The sequence below is a fragment of the Mesocricetus auratus genome, unplaced genomic scaffold (genome assembly GCF_017639785.1).
Source record: "Mesocricetus auratus isolate SY011 unplaced genomic scaffold, BCM_Maur_2.0 Super-Scaffold_100041, whole genome shotgun sequence".
Taxonomy (NCBI): Eukaryota; Metazoa; Chordata; class Mammalia; order Rodentia; family Cricetidae; genus Mesocricetus; species Mesocricetus auratus.
Window position 1 is genome coordinate 8,142,495 of NW_024429218.1, and position 16,013 is coordinate 8,158,507.

Consider the following 16,013-nt stretch of genomic DNA (forward strand, 5'->3'; position numbering starts at 1 on the left):
CACCCATGAGCTCAGCTGCAGGGGAGAGAGGACCTTTGGGGAAGTATTTGGCATTTAAGGCAAGTGGTCCCTGAGGTAGCTGCTGAATGAAACAGAGTATCATATTAAATGATTTCTTCTCTGACCTTTATTACTAATGAATCTTCTTTAAAAAGCATTTAGAGAGTAAAAGGAAAGGTTGTTTTTATTAATCTTCTCTCTTTGCCCACAGAACCCAAAGAAATGGTGTCACCTGTCAAGAGAACCGCTGTGTTTTATGAAAACTCAGACCAAGGTAGTAATGCTTATTTAGGATTAATGCTTTCACAGTCTGTTAAGTACATGGAACTGTTGACTTCCTTTGATGACTTTGAGTCATCAAGACGGTAATTTATATATTTGAAAAGTAGAAGGAAAGATTTGTGATGATCACCATATTTATAAAGTAGACAGTAAGAATTTAAATACAAAACAGCTTATGAAAAATTGTGGATAACCATTAATTTTTTATATATTTTTTCAATTACATGTACAATATATCCAGAAGTTTGCATTTTCCTTTTTGAAAATAACTCAGGTTGGTGAACCATGTTTACAAAAGGCAGGCAGAGAGAGAAGTGAAGTTGCTGTTAGGATATAGTGAGGGGAGCTCATCTTTTATTGAAGCATTAGTCAGAAGGCTTTGCATATTAATTTTTGAATATGAAAAAAACATGTCAGTACAGATTTCTTGAAAACTTCATCAAGTTTTGCAAAGATACTTTTATACAAAACATGTATTTTCTCTGGAAAGACTGAATTACATCACGCAGTTGCTGAATAGCATGCCTGATTATGCTTAACAGATTGCATATTTAGCTGCTAAAATTTCAAATCGCTGTGTGATTTATTTACATATGTTGTCCTAAGAGTATGAAAACTCATGCAAATATTCTAATGGCATATACATGAAAACAAAGTGAATATAGATGAAGATATATAATGTATGTGTGTGTGTGTGCGTTACAATTAAAGCTTTTGCAGAAAGAATTCAGATGGGTTTGAATTGTGAGTGAATCTAGCTGTAGCTGTTAAATGATATACACTCACAGAGCCATATTGAGGTGTATTATATGGTAGCATACAAATTGGAGCTAACAATTTTTATGTTTGATTAATTGTTGAATATACCAAACCCAAATGAGAACTGAAATTAACATAGAATTATAAATTTAATGGACATCAATAGAGAAACTGTTTCTGAACTTTGATTTTCACTTGGCCCTAACAAAATCATTGAATTGTATTATAGATGAGGGTGTTCCTGCTCATTTTGGGTCTTCCTTGATTCTTAAAAGGAGAGGAAAGCCCCTTCCCCTCACGAAAATTTCTTTCCATAGAGGAGATGTTGAGTCATAGTCTTCTACTGACATTAATATATCTTTAAAACTTAAAAGTTATGCCTTGGGATGATCCCAAGGCTCAGGACTCCTCAGAAGAAAGTGGGCAGAAAATGTCTAATGGCAGAGGATGCGGTGAAATACTGCCCTCCGAACATGACGTGGATATTTCACACATGGCCTCACAATAATCACCCACCACAACCCCTGTACAGGATCAAACCAATTAGAAATTTCCAGCATGGAGAAGGACGGGCTCATGAGATCACACCATGAGCTGAGGAGCTAGTAGACAGGATGTGTGCCCGTTTTCTTCAGGACTATGACCCTTGATAGGCTGCCTGTGCTTCAGTGGGTGCTCCTACATGCATGTACACAGTAGGTTTGTAAAAGAGTTTATGAAATAGGGAGGGGGAAGGAGGGGAGGGGAAGATCAGAAGGAGTGGGGGCAAGAAAATGTAATTTAAAAGTTTCAAATACTTAATTAAAGCACTTGATGGTTGCCTTTTGCTTACAGTCGTTGCCTGTGAGTCCCTAGAGAGGAATATAATAATAACGTATGTCTAGGTAATATGCAGAAGATGCTGGAGTTGAGCTGAGTGATGGTGATGAGTGAGGAAGTCTTGGGGAGATGACAGACAAGAGCCTGTTGCAGGGGAGTCAGTAGAAGGCAGTACAGCGTGGAAGGAGGATCATGGTGACTGGGGGAAGAGCCAGGAGAGAGGGAGCTGGATCCAAGTGCTACAGGTATCAAAAACACAGAATGAGGGAAAGAGAAAATTTGAAGGTATGTTTATGTGATGTTTTTTCCTCTGCTGTTTCTCAGAGGTCCGTACATACTAATATACTCCATCTGTTAGATGTCTATCTGATTGGGTGGTTATGTGGAGAAACATGGTTTGAAGAGCATGCAGTAGAGGAAGAGTTAGGGCTAGGGAGGGAAGTCCTATCATCGTGGTCAAATTAGAGCAATGAACCTTGCTTCTTTCCTTTTGTCACACCAAGGGGGCTCCGCAGACTAACAAAATCTAAGTTTCTGGTGGGATAAAATCCTCAAAGAACTAATAGCCTAAGATGTAATTTGCATTGGTGTCAGGGTGAGAGCAGGGTGCGGAGTGGGTTATGATGGGAGAGCCAGCATGGAGAAATGAGCTAGTGTCGTGATCTCTTGCTTGGTCTGTTAATCAGGTATGCTTGCCTTGTACACCATCCCTCTTTGTTTCTTTTTGTTTGTTTTTGAGACAGGGTTTCTCTGTGTAGCCCTGGCTATCTCAGAGCTCATTTTGTAAACCAGGCTGGACCCGAACTCACAGAGATCCGCCTGCCTCTGCCTCCCGAGTGCTGGGATTAAATCATGGGCCACCACCACCACCTAGCTGACAGTATTCCTCTTAATATGATGGGCTATTGTGTGTAGATGCCTTGTTCCTGTTTGCTCGTGAGAAATGTGCCTGCAAATATGAGTTTATGCGTAATGTAATTAGTCTTACATGATGACTGATATGTTCATGTTTTGTGTAATGGAATTAGTCTTACATGATGACTGATATGTTCATGTTTTGTCAAGGATTAATTGCCAATTGGGCCAAGAGTGAAACCTGTTGGATTTACAGGAAACACCATACTTGAGTGTTTTAAAAAGGATGTTTAAATAATTTTACATGTATTATTGCACAGTTACATTTTTGACATACATTAGTTAAACTATTCCTAATTTTGTAATCCAAAAGTAAAGGCATTTTCCATTATTCAAGTCAAAATGTTCCTCTCCATGCGTAGTGTGATTATACATATTACATAATATATAGTTAAAACAGAGTACATTGATGTGTAATATATGCCATAACACATACAGTGTCAGGGTGAGAAGTGCTTTCAGTTTCCACCAGAAGTTAGACAAAAAGTCACTGGACAGCTGCACCAAGAACAGGTTAAAAGTGATTCTCTCCACCCTCATTTTTACTATTTATATATGTATTTTAAAGAACTTCATATAATGAGTACAATGCATTTCCACAAGCTCTGTCCTATCTCCTCCAACTCCTCCCAGGTCCCTCCATATCTCATCTTAAAATCATGTCCTCCTCTATAGGTATATATTACATACATAGAGAGGGACTGGCTAATATATAACCTACTGAGTCGTTTGAGTGTTGCTCACATGTATGTGAGGTAACATGCTGTTTACTTGGGCATGAGCTACATATCAGGGGGCTTGCCTCTTCCTTCAATCCCAGTGTTAGAAAACCCAACAAAGTGGAGAATGATACGGGGAGAGATAGCCATTGAGCTCTAGCCTTCACACACTGGCACACATACTTGCTTGCATGGTGACACACACACACACACACACACACACACTCACACTCACACTTATCCTTCTGAAATCTTTGCCATCGTATAGCCCCCCCATGTCCTTTGTCTTTCTCAGACTACACTCGTGTGTCATTGCTTAGACAGAGAATCTATCACAGTATCTTTGATCTATGTTGGCTTACAAATGTCCTTCTGCTTCCGTTTGTACGTATTTCTCATTTTATATAAAGGTATGTTAATGGTGTTTTTCTTCTCTCAATATAATTTTGAAAATATGTCTATCTGTCATTTACTTTCACTCCAATCTGTAAGTATAGACACTCTTTGGATGAATATGCATGCTCTTTGACTCTCCATGATTTCCACTGAAGGAATATTTAAAAAGGCTGAAAGGTTCCTTTGTGCTACACGATCTAAAATTTAGCTATGCTTTGTATTAATCAGGCTTACCTTGAGAGGCCACTCTATTTTTATCACTTATTTTCCATGATAATAAAATGACAGTGCAAATCCAGTGATTTATAAAGCCATGGATGGAACACACTTTGGGCCATAGGGAGATGGCTTAATCCTATCTATCCATTGGCTGTGGGCCACATTGCACATGTCATTGATGAAAAATTTAACCTGAGTTACTCAGCAAAGTCACTTTGGCCTTCCAAGAGGAAAACCAGGGCTTTTGAAACCTGTTCCTGTTTCATATCTTACACAAAAATCAATAAAAAGTAAATTATATTTATCTATTAATTTATCAATTTAATTTCTAACTGCTGTGTCCACAAATGCCTTAGCTGAAGTAGGGATGTGCATTTAGAAATAGAGTATCTTTCCAATTTCACATGCTTGCACACACCTGAATGAAGAAAATTCTCTCTCTCTCTCTCTCTCTCTCTCTCTCTCTCTCTCTCTCTCTCTCTGTCTCTGTCTCTCTCTCTCTCACACACACAGACACATACAGTTATCTGTTTGACTGTATATTTTTCATAAGATTTTCAATTTCTTCTGTGTGTTCTATATCATCATTCATGTGAACGGCTAGAGACTTCTAAAGAAGTCCCCAACACTGGCTTTAGATCACTGATACTTGTGGAATCACATATGTGGGAGTTACACGGTCATTTTGAAGAAGTGCAGGCTGAGAGGACACACACCCTGCTCTATGGTAGGCAAGGATTCTGCAGGGACACAGACGCTGGATGTGAAAGCTGGGATGTGGTGGGCCTGCTTGAGAAGCTGGGATGCAGTAAGACCTACCGAGGTTAAAGGAGAGCTTTTATGAATTGGTGGTCCCATCACCAATGCCCAGAAAAGGACAAAGGGCGTTTGAGGGAATTGGTTTCTTTAAGGGTTAACAGATGTGTTCATTTCTATTTCTTCAGTTTTGAGGCACTCATTATGAAGGAGCATCAATTGAAAATTAAGTACCTGGGCTGAAATTAATAGTTTGTAATACAGGCCTTTCCCATATACATATGTGTGTGTGTGTGTGTGTGTGTGTTTAGATTTGTGCAATGTTTATATATGTCCTATACATTCTCTGGATGGTCAGAATAGTCTCTCTTCCTAAATGCATTAAGATTTTTAAAATGATGCCACTAGGTGTCAGCAACAACATCTGAGGCTTCCTGTGACCTTTGCAACTTAAAAAAAAAAAAAGAAACTTTATTAGAATATTGTATCTGAAAAGTGTATCTCAAAAGTTTAAGGCCAGTTCTGAAATGTACAAAGTAGACTCACGGGCATATAAAGTAACTGTACAAAGTGGCTAACTGGCCTCTGCCCACAGCTACTGTAACTTGATGTTAGAGTGCTCCCTTTCCTCCATTCCCACGTGCATGCCCTGTGTGTTGCATTATTACGTAAGCATTGGCTCCCTGGTTTTTATTTTCATTGTCTTTGCTGATGCACATTTTACAGCTGTGAGCGATCGGAAGACAGTGCAGCACTAATTTTTCAACACACACACACACACACACACACAGCTGTGTCCTGTGCATTTACTACGGTCTAAGATGTTTAGAACCTGGTCTGCTAGTGCATGGAACTCAGAACATTTAGAAGGACAACACACAGAATTATGGGTGCTTCTCACTAACTGATAAAATAGCATGGAACTATATGCTCTGTAAATTACAGTCTAAAATCTAAGCCTTAACAAGGTAGATAAAAATATATTAAACTTCCATTTTTTTTTTACAGAATTTAATAAGAAACCATAGCTTTTCGATGTTCTATGGGTGGGATTTATTTAATGATGTGGTTAATATTTGGTCAGATTAACTTCCAATGTCAGGACTCAGGCTAATCTGTCAGATATCTGGCTCTAGGATCCTATTATACAAGCCTTTCTATCAAGAAAATTCCAAGCAGATTTACAAACAGTCAAAATGTAGACTGCTTTCCATTTCTCTCTTCCAGGAAATTTTGACATAAGTTGCATTTAAAAACATTTCAACAAAAGCTGTCAAAGGAATAAAAAGAGAACCTCTCTTTTCTACAGAAAATTCTAGCAATGAGTATGCTAATGTAAAATTGTTTCTGCTTTTAAAACAATGTTAAAAATGTGATAGTTCTAGCTGGTAACAGTAAGGTGGAGTAAACAGCTTAGTACACAGACTGGAGAAAGAATTGCTCCATACTGAAGTTGTTCATTTGTGAGGTTTTAGTTTAGCTTGTGAGAGGAACACTGACTTTATCTGAGTTTGCATATCTATTTTAGAAGCAGAAGTAAAAGACCATGCCGAGATTTCCCCCAAGCTGTGGCTGTTAGTTTTAATTATATTCACAGGTGATGAAATCATGCTGCAATTACTTGACCCATATAACGACCTCACCAGGCATAGATACAGGGGGCAAGTGCTGTGGGCATGTGACAGGCACATCATTAGCCAACCTTGACCCTGGGACGGAAGTGTGCAGCTTGCTGGCTCTGTAATGGCCCAGCCTGTGATTCTCTTATCTACTCCCTTAAATAAGAGGTCAGTGCTGAGATCAGATGAGCATCTGTTACCCATCTGTCTGTTCCTGAGGTACTTGGGACAGAGAGGCTGCCAGTTTCAACCTGACTCCCCAGTAAGCTAGTCTTGCTTCATATGTAAGTACGTTTCTCCTTTTTAATTATAACTTTTAACTGAGACAATAGGGGTACATCTTTGTGTAGTGTGTATGGCAGTTTAGCACATATACGTAGTATATTGTAGTCTATGGCCATTGTGAAATATATCCTCTATGGTTTAATCATTGGTTCCCTGCTATGATAAACAAGAACAGTAATTCCCATTGTTACTGTGGTTGGGTTCTATTGTGTGTTTGTTTGGACTCTGTCCCATGTCTCCTACCTGGCTTTCCCAGGCTCTAGTTTCCCCAGAGGACATGTGGCATGCATTTTTCTGTGTCTGGCTTATTTCACATGGAATAATACCCTTCAATCTCATGCATGTTGCTTTAAATGTTAGGATTTCATTATTTTTATGGTGAAAATATGCCATTGTCACTATTCATGGAAGGCCATCTGGGTTGAGTCTGTACTTTGGCTATTGTGCACAGCGCAGGGATGAATGAGGGGCTGTAAGAAAGTTCTTGATGTAGCAATGTCATTCCCTTTGGCTGTGGGCCAGGTAATGGGATTGCTGGGTCCTACAGAGCACCCATTTCTAGTTTCCTGAACTATTGCCCCACTGCTTTTCATAATGGCCATCCTACTTTACGACGTCACCAGAAGTGCATGTGTTTCTCTTTCTCCGCGTCCTCGGCCACATTTGCCAATCCCTGTCATTCTTAGACTTGCTAATGACCTTGATGTATATTTGGAGCTTTACCTGATCACTTCGTCAATCCTTTTAAATTTGTCACCTACATTTTTAACCATATCCTGTATTAATTTTCTTGTCAATAAAATGGGTCAGTAATACATGTCAGAGGTGTACTTAGAGTTACTACAAAGTCAGACTGGAGCATGAAAGTGACAGGGCTGGTAGTAGTTATCACTTACACCATTCTTGTTATGAATTAGGAGCTAAATTGAAGGCTTTATTTACATCACTCTGGCTGCTAGAGTCTGACACCATAGCTCGCGGGTGCTTCATGGGTGCCAGATAGGGAGACAATGAGGTCACACTACTGAGGGAACATAAAGAGAATATCCAAACACAAAAATCAACATATGCGGAAAGATAAAACTGGGGTTCAGAAGGGAAGCTAGAACTTGAGATGTGTGGAAACCATTACAGAGTTGGGCTGAAGTTGTGTGTGTGGTTAAGTGAATGTCAAGAGAACTGGGACAGTGAAGAGCCAGGAAGGACACCCCACCCCACCTTCCTGCTCACACATAACTTCCATGTTTTCTACAACCTCTGCAGGGAGGCGTATAACAGAGTTTTCTGAGGGCCAACACAGTTGTCCTTTTCAAGTTTACGGTTGGAATTAGCACTGAACACGGCAACTGTTTTGAAAAACCAATGAAGGTGAAATTACTCTTGACCTAGTTCTTGACATGCTATAAATATCATTAATGGCAACGATTAACTGTGCCATGAAGATTTTATTGCACATTTTGCAAGGAAGAAGTTTGATTCTTGATTGGATTGTGATATGATGGTTGGACATCTGCCAGCATTGGAAGTCTACATATTACGTATAAAAGGCTTTGGAGGTTGATTCTTACTTCATTGACAATAAATGATTTGGTTCACCTTATCAGAATGTACTTTTGACAGAATATATGCCTTTATGTATAAGTTTATTAGTATTGTTAAAACCTTAATGGGTCAGGACTCACTCATATTAACCCCCAACAAAGTTTGTGGTAGACATCTAACTTTTTGCTTTTGCTTATATTTAGACTTTAGTTAGGAGAACTTATATTGGAAATGACCGCAGTCTCTGTGAATGTGGCAGAGTATGGGAAATAGTAATAGCAACCACTAATTGCCTACAGTCAGCCCTCTGTATCTGAGAGTTCTACATCCATGCCATCAACCAACTGGGGATACATAATATATAATATGAATTGCATATGTACTGAACACAGACATTTTCTACCATTATCTATACGACACAGTACGACAACTATTTTATATTAACTATTGGAAGTCATCTAGAGATTATTTAAAGTACTCGGGAGAATGTGCTGAGACTATATGTAAGCCGTCACCATTTTGTATAAGGAATTTGAGCACATATGGACTTTAGTAACCATGAGGGTCCCCAAGGACAACTGTATTTATTTGATGCCAGGCACTTCTATCAGCATCATGCATCTATTAGTTCATTTATATCTATCTGTCTTAGGGTTTATGATACTCTGATAAAACACCATGGCCATAAACAACCTGGGGAGGAGAGAGCTTGTTCCAGCTTTCAATGCTCAGGTCACACTCCATTCCTAAAGGAAGTTTGGGAAGGAACCTGGAGACAGGAGTCGATTTAGAGGCCATGGAGAGGCGCTACTTATGGGCTTGCTCCTCATGGCTTGCTCAGCTGGCTTTCTTATAGCACCCAGTTTGACTAGTGCAGATATAGAACTACTTACATCAACCACTAATTAAGAACTCCTGGAATCCAGTTGTAGAGAGGGAGGAGTGATGAGCAAAGGGGTCAAGACCAGGCTCAGGAAAAACCACAGAAACAGCTGACCTGAACAAGGGGGAGCTCATGGACCCCACACTGACAGCTCAGAAACCAGCATAGGACAGAACCAGGCCCCCTGAATATGGGTGTCAGTTGGGAGGCCAGGGCAGTCACTGGGGCCTCTGGTAGTGGAACAATTGTTTATCCCTATTGTACGCATGGACATTGGGAGCCCTTTCCCCATAAAGGGATACTCTCTCAGTCTAGACACATGGAGAAGGGCCTAGGCCCTGCCCGAAATGATGTGACGGACTTTGATGATCCTCTGTGGAAGGCCTCACCCTTTCTATGGAGCAGAAGAGGGATGGGATGGGGTCAGTGGGGGACATGGGAGGGTGGGAGGAAGAGGAGGCTGAGATTTATATATAAAATAAGAGTGTTTCTAATTTAAATAAAAATATAAAAAAATAAAAATAAGAAAACAGTATAGACTTGCCTACAGGCCAGTTTCATGGAGGTATTTTATCCTTGAGAGCTCCTCTTCCCAAATACTCTAGCTTGTGTGAAGTTGCATAAAACTAGCCAGCACACTCTCCAACACTGATAAATCTGCTATAACAAAACACTATTATCTGGTTACCTTGTAAACAATCTCTCACAGTTCTGGATTCTAGAAATCATGTTATAAGGGAGTAACAGAATTAATATCTGTTGTGGGTCTTCATTATCACTCACATATGGTGTTTTCTAGATATACATTCACATGGTAGAAAGGGTCAATGAACTACCTGTTTCAGAAGGATACTAATATCATCCAAGAGCATAGGGCCCTAAGGACATAATCAAATCTAAGGAACTGTCCTAGTTAGGGTTACTATTGCTGCAATGAAACACCATGACCATAGCAACTTGAGAAGGAAAGTTTTATTTGGCTTAGATTTCTATAACACTGTTCATTGACTTAAGTCAAGACGGGAATTAAACCAGGGAAGGAACCTGGAGGCAGGGACTGATACAGAAGCCATGAAGAGGTGCTGCTTACTGGCCTGCTCCTCATGGCTTGTTTTAGCCTGCTTTCTTATAGGACTCAGAACCATTGACTCAGGAATAACACCCCTACACTGGTCTGGGCCCTCACTAATTAAGAAAATGCTCTACAGGATTGCCTACAGCCCAAACTTACAGAGGCATCCTTTCAGATGACTGTAGCTTCTGTCAAGTTGACATAAAACTACCCAGCACAGGACTGTTCCCTGGTACCATCCCAATGGAGATTATGGTTTCAACATAGGATCATTGGGGTACATAGACCCTCAGGCTCTTGCAGTCTCACAGAAGCTGTAGGCATTAGGGACTGTTCTATCCTTCATTTAAATTTTCTTATGTTGTAATAGTCCCAGCGAATGTCCAACCACAAAAGTTAACAGCACAGCTCTGCAAGGGTGTATGTGGATTATGGTGTTTGTACTCCACTGTTAGAAAGAGAGTCAGTTATAGGTTGGTTTTGTTGCACACACACTCACACATGCATGCATGCATGCACGCACGCACACACACACACACACACAGATACACACACGCATGTGTGCGTCTACCTGTGGATTCAACCAGCACAAACTGTTCTCTTTGGTCTTTCTCCTCAACTTTGAATGCTAAGCTTGTCTTTACAGCTTCAATATGAGTCTAGGAAAGGGAAAGTTTGTCTCTTTAAGAGTGTGTGAGTTCTGTCCTCTGTGCTAGCACACACTACTGACCATTACTACCCCAACCAAACCACCAAACAGACCCCACTGTTTGAGAAGAAAAGCCAAATCATATCACAAATGGTTGGCCAATGGGCAAGTGGAGAACGAATGTCATTTATGCAAGCAAAAAAAATGAAATAAATGTGTTGGAGTAGCTTGATATTTGGATGCACTCAGGACTTCTACCTGACTTGCTACAGAATTTCATTCTCAGAACCCAGGGATTTGACAAGAGGTGGACACACATGCTATACAGAATAATTGGTTATTGTCACACAGGGTCTATTATATAAGGCACAAAGACACTTTCTTTAGAACAAAAACAGGCAGAGTGCCAGCTTACAAGTTGGTTTTGTTCTGCCATTTGGGGAAGGTAATGACACAGCTATTTTTAAGAATGAAAAAAGAGAAGCAGGTAAGAGCCAAGAAACAAAAACTGCAGGAGCAAGTATGAGAAATATGTGGCTGCATCATCCAGCTGTTAGAACCAGTCATGATTCCTACTCACCCATCTCTGTATGAGCTGGACTTGCTGAGGTTTCTTCCTACCCCTGTGGCTTAAATAATCCCGGTACTAATGGTGACAGGTTGTTTTGCAGAAATGAGTACCACATTGATTCCAGTCACCTGTGCTGTTTCAGAACCTCCCTGGCATTTTTCATTAGCAGGTGAAATGCTTTGCCATTGTCTTAAACCTGGGTAGTTTACATCGCATACAGCAGAAAGTGATAGCGTATGACTTCCAAGGTTAGGGCACAGTTAGACTATGGGTTTGTTTTGGGACTCTTTGGCAACGCTTATCCTTAAAAGTTGATTTTCATTTTGTAAGACAGCTCAAAGCATTAGAGAACACCTAGTTAGCTGTCTATGTGACAGTTTCGTCTAAATCATTAGCCAAGAGCAAGAGTTATCTGCTAGCCATGTGAATATGTTGCCCAACTTCTAGTCCAGGGGATGCCCATATAATAATGATGGTAGAGCAAGGAAAACTTTACATTCCTAGGCCCGGTCTCAAATACAAATTCATGCACAAAACAAATGTCATCATTGTAAGCCTGAGAAAAGACACTGGGGATATCTTATTGGGCAGTCATGAATGATTGTGACATTAGCATGATATTCTTAGGTGCCTAAGGAGGCTCAGGGCTCTTGTCTCCTCCTAAATACTTGGTCAGGCCTCGCTCCACCTAGTAAGAGGTGCTGCTCTACACTACCTTGCTCTAAACTTTTTTCAGCTTACTATAACTTACTTTATAGTTTTGTACATATGTTTTTTATGGCTTTATGCCTCAGCTTTTCTAAGATGGAAACATATCGAGGGTTCCCAATGTTCCACGCCTTTATTAAAAGTTCGGAAATCCCATTTTGATGAATTTTCATCCCACTCTCTAGGGCGTTGGTGTGGAATATGGTAGGCTGTAGGCACGTTTGATCCTTCGAATCTGAATGGAATTAAAGTGAAACATAGCAGTTTTATTCCTTGGCTACATTAGCCACATCTCAAGAGTTCAACGTTTATGTGTGGCTGTTGACTAGACATGTTCAACAGTGGCCAACATCAGAGCCTTCCCATTGCCTTACTGTTCTGCCAGACGGTGTCCTGGTCCACAATTCACACTTGTGCTTTAAGGCTAACTCCTCGAGATACTGAGATATCACTGTGGGAAAATGCCAGTGGCCTTGAAGGACCTGCTGTCCTTCCCAGGTATGAACTCTGAAGAAGACAGAGGTGGGAATCTCTATGCCAGTTCAGTTAACCTGGTTATGTTTCACTTACTTTCACACAAAGACCGCCTTTTGTAGCTTTACCCAAATTCTATCCTAGTCCCTGGGCACAAGTACAATGATTTATTTTTTTTGGTTACATTAGTTCCTTTTTTTTTCTTAAAAAAATAATCCATCCTGACTTTCAAAATTGTGCAATTCACAGACATTATCCTGGTGACAAAAGATATCTTTTTGCAACTACTCAGGGACCCTGTTCCTGCTGTAGGGAGCCCTCAGCACACAGGGCTCCTGTTGACTTGACAGTGAACTCTGGCATGGGGTGGATATTGTTCCCTTAAAAAGAAAAAGAATAGCTTCAAGGCAAAAGGGTCTTTATTATCCCTAGCTGTAAGTTTCCTTGAGAGCTTGTTTATTGATTTTCATTGTAATGGCAGAGCTTGCAAACTATAAAAGAAAAAAAAAAGAAAAAGCAGCAGAGAAATAATATCAGTGATCAGTAGGCTTATTCATCAGGCTTGCCTCATTTGTAGCCAACCAACTAAGCTGTGAAATGCAGAGCCCCACAAGCCCAGATTTAATGGCTCAAAAGCGAAAGAAAACACTAACTCCCAGGCAAGGGTCATTCCCATTAAAAGTGGTTGTGCCTGGACTTCAGGGGGGGAAGTGCTGGAGGCAGCTGAGCAGAAGAGAGAGGGCACCATATCGCCGCCTGCATGGAGCCTGATGCAGGGCACTAATCAACCTGTCACGTTACCCCTTTGTGTCTTCGGTAGCTATTTCTATAGCAAGATATTTTCCTAAAATTATGACTCTTATATATGGACCTTTTCATGACCCTTGACCCAGATTTCTGGCCTGCAGGGAGCCTGCTTTTATGAAGATGATTTTAGAAAACGGTGTATTTCATATCTCCCTCCAGTAGTTCTGTGATGCACTTTAGAATATGGATCTCTTGGTTTCTCGTGGCTTTGATAAAACACCCTGTTAAGGCAACTTAAGGGACAGAGAGTTTATTTTAGCTCACGGGTCCAGAGGAGAACGGTCAGCGATAGCAGGGGAGGCCTGGCAGAGAAGGAAGAGGCCATCCTGTCATATTTGCGGTGACAGTCTAGAGGCAGAGACAACAGGAAGTTGAGCCAAGCAATAAATCTTCAAGGCCCACCCTCAGTGAAGCACTTTCTCCAGCAAGGCTCCTGGGAGTTCTGTAGCTTCCCCAGACAGCTCCACCACCTGGAAAACAAGTGTCCAAACCCAGCAGTGTACATGCGTGTGTTTGGGAGACGGGCACTCACTTTCAAACCAACATTGGATCTCTGAAATTTTCTATTTTAATTTGTTTAACCCAATGCTTTCTAAAATTAGTAGACCGTGAAAAAAAATGCATTTAGTGCACATTTCACTTGGCGTCCACAGAGGAAAAAAAATCCCTTTAAACACCAGAGTGATAAATTTTAAAAAGACTAACATTTAAAAAAGACTAAAATGTGATTTGTTATAATCCATAAATGCATAGTTATTAATAGTTTTCTTTTTATATGCAATGACTGGATAGCACAAGGAAAATGAAAAGATGAGACAGTTTTAAATACCCTTTAGAATGGACAGTAGAAGTGGGAAATTTGTACATGTACGGGAGTGTGAGTGTGTGTAGGGGGTGGTAGTGCGTATGAGTGTGTGTGAACGACTACCAAAACATCAGGAACCTAAGCAGCATGGCTGGGCGTTTATGTTCACGGTAGGTCAGCCGGGTGCAGCAGCACCTGCGTGGTGGGACACAAATGTCCTTTCCCTCTTTTTGAGCTTTCTAATCTCAGTCATCACCTGTTTTCCCTCCAGCTTTTTGTTTGGCGGTCTCCTACATTTATTTATACAGTGGCTTTGGTGATTTTCACACCCGTCCTCGCCTTTTCCCACTACCACTCTTGGAGGATTCTTCTACTTCCATCGCTCCTTTTTTGTGTGTTTAATTTTTCAGGCACGGATGAGGAGTTGTTTGGTGGAACAAGGGAAATTCTTTTGTGACTCCAGCACTAAGAAAAGGCACACCCTTCGGCCAGCAAGCATCCACTGCCAATTCCTACTTCTGCTTATCAATTATTTTAGTGCATTACTTTTGTTGTAATAGAAACCCTTACACTATAAAATTTGTAAGTAATAGGAATTTATTCCTTACAGCTCCAAAGCTGGATGCCCAAGACAACTACTAGGATTCGGTCTGGTGAGGGGCTTGCCTGCTTGCTGTTTTCTCAAGCAGACAAAAGATGGAAGGACAAAAGGCCAAGCAGCTGTCTCTAGCCTCCATTCTACTACCATTAATCCCCTTCACAAGGCTTCATCCTTGAAGTTTGGTCCCTTCCCAAACATGTTTCCTTAATCTCATTGTGTTGGTTAAGCTTCGCTGAATGAATCTGGGGAGGACATATACGGACAACAGCAATGGCTAGACATCCTTCTGAAAAAAAAACACTATTATTATACGGACAGAACACACGGAATGCAGACACAACCATGTGGGCTCTCAGACCTACTACCATAGGAAGAAGAATTCATGATTAATGGCAGTCATTCCTTCTTTTAATAAATGCCGTTGGTCTCCCTCTATGGGCCATTAGATCTAGACGCTGGTATACAGCAGTCTACAAAACAGACAGAAATTCCTGCCCTGCTGGATTTTATGCCAAATTAAGAGACAGATGGTAAACAATGTATAAGAGTCTAGGAAGGAGCTATAGAGAAAAGTATCAATGGGCAGGGGACAGGGTATCTGTGGCATGCATAATTTCATATTTGAATTAGCCTGGAAGTCTTCACTAAGATGATGCTGTTTGAGCAAAGCCCTGAAGCTGTCAGGGAGCAGTGAATGATCTGATCAAAGGAGTGGACCCTGGGTTGCATCTGCCAGGCCTGAGTCCAGACAGAAGGGAACCAGTTCATTGTAATAGTCTTCTCAGGAGATGCCAGTGGGTAGGGCCAGGGTCCTGACACATGACAGAGATGTTAACTCATCACACATATAGCATCTCAAAGGCTGAGGCTGTTCTTCAGAAATGATAGGATTCTGAGGTGGTGAGGAATCAGGGAACAAATAGAGACACAGAGAAACACAAGAAAGACAGAAAGTGAGGTTAGAGAAGCAAAGACGATGCCAGCTGCTGGGGGTCTGAGCAATGCTCACTCAGCACTGCAGAGAATCCAGCTAGGAAGCTGTCTGCAAGAGGCGCATCAAGTCTGACAGACAGAAGGCCACCAGTGACATCATCCAGGGCAGTCTGAGCTGGTTGCTGAAGCTGAAACAGCC

At 40.9% G+C, this 16,013-nt stretch overlaps 1 protein-coding gene across 5 annotated transcripts in view; it reads left to right on the plus strand.

The window, feature by feature from the left end:
* Inpp4b (inositol polyphosphate-4-phosphatase type II B) overlaps positions 1–16,013 on the plus strand; it is a 748,592-nt gene that overhangs the window by 138,024 nt on the left and 594,555 nt on the right. For all 5 annotated transcript variants that reach the window (XM_040734799.1, XM_040734801.1, XM_040734796.1 and 2 more), the window contains exon 2: positions 212–274. The gene's annotated coding sequence lies outside the window, so the exon portion shown is untranslated. The remainder of the gene's footprint in view (positions 1–211; positions 275–16,013) is intronic.